This window comes from Nicotiana tabacum, chromosome 20, assembly GCF_000715075.1.
Source record: "Nicotiana tabacum cultivar K326 chromosome 20, ASM71507v2, whole genome shotgun sequence".
Taxonomy (NCBI): Eukaryota; Viridiplantae; Streptophyta; class Magnoliopsida; order Solanales; family Solanaceae; genus Nicotiana; species Nicotiana tabacum.
This window is the reverse complement of record NC_134099.1, coordinates 159,833,007-159,838,543: the sequence shown is the minus strand read 5'-3', so window position 1 is coordinate 159,838,543 and position 5,537 is coordinate 159,833,007.

The window sequence follows — 5,537 nt, the reverse complement described above, 5'->3', positions numbered from 1 at the left end:
TTCCAATCTCCTCTTGAAAGCATAATTTAGGCACCTCATCCTGCAATATATACAGATCACAATTAGAGCCTATTTTTCATCAATTAACCATAATATGCCATCGGAATATAATCAAGCGGAAGCATAAACAATAGCTAAATCACCTAGATTTCGCCTATTATCACGTACCTTAACAATAGTAGTGTAGATTAGAAATATCCAAATTGCAACCACAAAAAGAAAGATTGGAGCTCAGCAAGAGTAGTGACAATAGATTTGACAACCCTTTTTTATCACCAGAATAATGTCGAGTAACCCAGAAAATTGAAACAAATAACCCAACAGTCTTGAATAGATTTATTTTTTGATTTTTCAGAAAGCTTTCTGCCAGGGTATTCTTTAGAGGAGAGACAAATGAGAGTTAATGTGTGTGTGTTCTTTATGCAGGTGAGAGGTGAAGGAAATAGAGGCTGACTTGGGTTTTGCTGGTTTTGTTCTTGTGTGTGAGAGATGAAAGATGAAAGAAGAAGAGCCGAGCTCTTTTGCGCCATTTTATATTCCCCCCCCCCCCCAAAGTGAGGTCTTGATATGTGTGTTATATATATATAGAGAATGATGAAGGAGTGAGTGAAGTAAATATTTTTTTGGGGGGAGAGTGGAGAACATGAGTGTAGAAAGTGGGAAGAGTGGGTAGTGAGTGGAGAAAGTGGGGAAGGTGGGTGGGGAAAGTGGGTAGTGAGTGGAGAAAGTGGGTTGTGGGTGGAGAAAGTGGGTAGTAAGTGGAGAAAGTGGGTGGATAAAGTGGGGAAAGAATGGAGAAAGTGGGGAAAATAGGTAGTGAGTGGAAAAAGTGGGAATAAATTCAAACACGGTCAAAAATTAGTTGCTTACAGGAGCTGATGCAGCCCATTCACATATATAGTGAGATTGAGGAGCTACTTCGTGCTAAGGACAAGGAACTTGAGTTAGGAAAGGGGGTCGCTATAGAGTGCCACCGTCTTCAGGTAAAGGTGTTGTCGTTGCAAGCCGAACTCGATCAGAATGCTGCCAGAGTTGAGGCTTTGAGTGTAGAATGGATGGGGAAGTTAGCCGAGATGGAGAGAAAAGTAACCGAGTTGGAGAATGCTGAGAACCCTCGGGCGTCGGCTTTAGCAAGGGCTACGGCGTTGGAGGACAGTATCCGCGTCCTTCAGTCTGAGTAGGAGTCCGAGAGGGCAACACCCATACTAAGGGAGGGGAGGCTTGAAGAGCGCATCGGTGAGATCGATCGGGAGGATTCGAGCCTAGGGGACCGGGTTGTGGCGCTTGACGCTGAGAGGGCGCAATTGTTAGCTCAAGTTGAATCTGCCTCTACCGTTGTTCCTCGTCAATTGCATGAGCTTTGGGTCCATGCCGAGGCCCAACGAGATATATACAAAGATTTTTGGGAGGCATGCAATGTTTCTGAGGCTGCTTATGAAGAAGCACGGGTGAAGGCACAAGAGACTCGTGTCAACTGCGACTACGACCCTGCTACACCGGAGGCCGGTGAGGAGGCTGACGTTGAAGAGGAGTTCCTTGAGGACAATGATGGGGAGAACGGCGGTGATGATGCCGAGTGAAAAGTTGTTGCGGTTTAGTATTTATTATTATTTTTATGTTCATTTTTATCTTTTTTGTCGGGCTCGTTTTGGCCTTTTGTAATGTGCGGCTGTTGCGCACGTATATATAAATAAAAAAGTTGTTTCGCCTTTGTATATCCTTTGATTTTCTTTTCCTTCACCTTACTTGTTACATCTTTTTGTTTTGGCGTAGACCTTCGGATTTTTGTGTGGCGAGTCCCTGATTTTTCGATTTAGGAATTCGAACTTGACTGGATTAAGTAGGGTTTCGTTACGTGAGTCCGAATGGAGCTACTTCGGACGTGCACATTCGGGCGAGATTTATTTCTAATTTGTCGCTTTAGGCGGTATCATCCTTGATTCTAACGAGGTTGAATTCGGAACCGTCCTTTCGGTCAAAGCTTTTTTGACTCGAACATTCGAGTGGGATTAAGTTTAGACTTGCTGACTTAGGCGGAATTAATTTTTTAGTGTGTACTTGAGCGGGGTTGAGTTTGGAACCGCCGTCTAGAGCGAGGCCAATTTCTAACTTTATTTGAACGAGTTCGAATTTGGAGTCATTGTTTTGGGCGAAGTCGATTTCTGACTTATACTTGAATGACGTCGGCCTTTTCCTTTTATTTGACTATGGCCGACGACCGTAAAAGGTGTTGTTCCAAACGAGGTCGGACTGTGACCTACTTGTTTTGACAATGGCCGGTGGCCGTAAAAGTGTTATTTTTAGCAAGATCGAAATAGTAACCTATTCGATTCGGTGATGGCCAGTGGCCATAAGGGTGTTATTTCGAACTAAAGTCGAAATGTTAACCCGTTGTAATTCGAGCGAGGTAGAATTCTTCTTTTGACGGTGGCCGTTGGCCATATGGGTGTTATTTCGAGCTAAGGTCGAAATGTTAACTTGTTGTAATTCGAGCGAGGCCGAATTCTTCTTTTGGCGCTGACCGTTGGACGTAGGGGTATTATTTTGAGCTAAGGTCGAAATGTTAACCCGTTGTAATTCGAGTGAGGTCGAATTCTCCTTTTGGCGGTAGCCGTTGGCCGTAGGGGTGTTATTTCGAGCTAAAGTCGAAATGTTAACTTGTTGTAATTCGAGCGAGGTCAATTTTTTCTTTTGGCAGTGGTCGTTGGCCATATGGGTGTTATTTCGAGCTAAGGTCGAAATGTTAACCTGTTATAATTCGAGCGAGGTCGAATTCTTCTTTTGGCGGTGGCAATTGGCCGTAGGGGTGTTATTTCGCACTAAGGTCGAAATATTAACTCGTTGTCTCAGCTTTGTTTTTACTGGAGAATATTGGGTATTCCCTGGGTAAGTCCCAATTTTGCTTAGCTTCTGCGTTTCCTGGGTGAGTCCCTGTTTGCTTTTGTGCACTTGCATTGGAGAATACTATGCGTTTCCTGGGTGAGTCCTAGTTTACTTTTGTGCGCTTCGTGGGTGAGTCCCAGTTTAGCTTTACTTCATATGTATTGGAGGATATCTTAGTGGAGAGTACAAAATATTGCTCTATTTCATTTACTAGAGAATGTTATACATGTTTGTTCCATGCATATATTAGAGAAGTTTCCATGTATCTAGTCCTTTCATCGCCCGGCCTGGTGAAGCAGTCGGCAGGCGGGGTGATGAATCATACTTGAACTTCGAGACGTCCCTTTTGTCGCCTCGCCAGAAATCTCCCCGAGAAAACCCAATTAGAACAAAACCCGGGTGGGGGAAAAAGGGTACGACTTGAGGGCGTGCTTTTTACGAAGTTGAAGTATTTGAGGTGGGCAACATTTTAATTGTTTTGTAGTAGCTTTCCTTCCATTGTTTCTACTTGGAATGCTCATTTGCTTGCTTGCCCATGCGAGTGCTCGCATTCCTGTTTGAACCAACACAAGAGTGAAGATAAACCAAAACGAAATTTTTCGTTACCTCGACCCAACGAGTAAGTGAAAGAATGAGTGACATTGTAGTGTTACTCGCTTCGCCTGGTGCTCGAATGGTGGTTTCAGATTTAGCGGCAGTGTTGGGCTCCATCGGTAACAACATCTATGCTTCGCATGGGTTGGATCCACCTCACTCGCTAAAGTGGTGAAATCGAGTCCTAGTCCAATCTCGTTCGATTTGTACCAATAACAAGGGAAACATGTCATACTTCGTTCATAGACCATTCGATGTGTGGGAGAATGTAAAAATAGGGTAGGATGTGCCCATTTTTTCAAAAGACAGCGCAACAAGCTGTCGTCCCCTCTCAAGGGGTGGGAATGCGGGTCAATATATAAGGTAAATACGTCAAATGGGGTTGTGGTCATGCCAGATGACCGTAATCCTATTTTGATAGTGCGTACATCATGCCAAACCCATCGTTACAGGCGAGACGTGGGTTTTGCATAGACATTGGTTATAACTTCTTCTTTATGTAGCAACCTGACCTAGATTGGTACGGTTGTCTCGAAGGCTTACTTACCGCTCTTTCGAGTTAGTAGTGACATTTCGCCGGTTCTAGATCTAAAAGAAACTAAGAAATTTGGCTAAGAAATCCCCACAAACGACGCCAAATTGTTTGACCAAAAAGTATTAAACCCTTTTGTCAAACTAATTATCAAGATATAGAAGGTAAATCTTAGTCAAACATAATTAATTCTAGATCCAAATATGTTGAATACGAAAATCGAAGAAGAACAAGAATGTGTAATATTTCTTAGTATAATTATTGTACATCGAATATGAATGATAGGCTTACATCTAAGACAGATTTGCACCATGATCATGGAAGTAAGGAAGGAGAAGAGAAGAAACTGTGGGTGACGAAGAGATTCCCTTTATTGACTCTATCGTAGAACCATCCCCCATTTCTCTGGGCTCAGCTCCCCTATATATATTAGCAATTTTCCCTTTTATCCAATGGTCTTTGATCGACGTACTTTCTCATGACTGTACCCTTCATCGCTCACTCAAACATTACGCTTGTTCTGCAATATAAGCTTTCCGACGATTTGACCCCGGCAGTAACCGAGATGCTCTTTGCTATCATGCCACATGGGCGTGATTACGGCTTGGGCGACCCCTTGTCGTTCCTTCTAAGAACAACCATCTTATGATCAGATTTTGACCCATACAATTGTTAGTTATTTGTGTCACAATCCAGCTTCCTATGGGGAATGTGTATCGGCTGGGCAACTTGCCCTTAGGAAGTAAAACGCTTGTCTTTGACTAGGTATATATTAATATTCCGTTTGGTTTTACTTGTGTATTATATTAAAAATATATTTTTACTTTTACTTATTTATTTTAGCAAATCAAGAGAAAAAAATACTTTTTTCCAATTATACACTTATCATTAACTACTCATTTTTCAAATTATTTTCCAAATCTTTTTAAAATGCTATAATTATTATGAGTATTATGCTAAAATATGCGCTTCATTTATTATTTCTTAAGAGTAGTGCAAAGATCATTGTAAACAAGTAAAAGTGAAAGAAGGAGTATACTAAACCATTTAAATACAGTGATTGATTGATAAATTAAACTAAGATTACATAGTACTTCCTTCGGTCCAAAATAAGTGATTTTTTGGCTTTTTTCTTGTAGTCCAAAATAAGTGATTTTTCCAGATTTCAAGAATGGATTAATTATTTTTTCCTACATTGCCCTTGGAGTAAATAATGTTGGAGTATGTGTTAGGAGTGTTTATGTGAAGATATAGTAAATGTTAATATGATCAATTTCATTGCTAATTAATGTTAAAAGTTGAATTCCTTAATATGTGTGAAAACAACAAAAAAAATCACTTATATTGGATCGGATGGAGTAATTAGCATGGTAAGAATTATGGTGAGGTATAATCCCGCCACTTTTAATTAAAGATCTTGTCTTTGAAAATAAAAAAATTATGATCGGCATTCGGGAGCACTTTTCCATTTAATAAGCATTTTAGGAATCTAAATATATATTTGGTATGTTGCACACACTTTTAATTC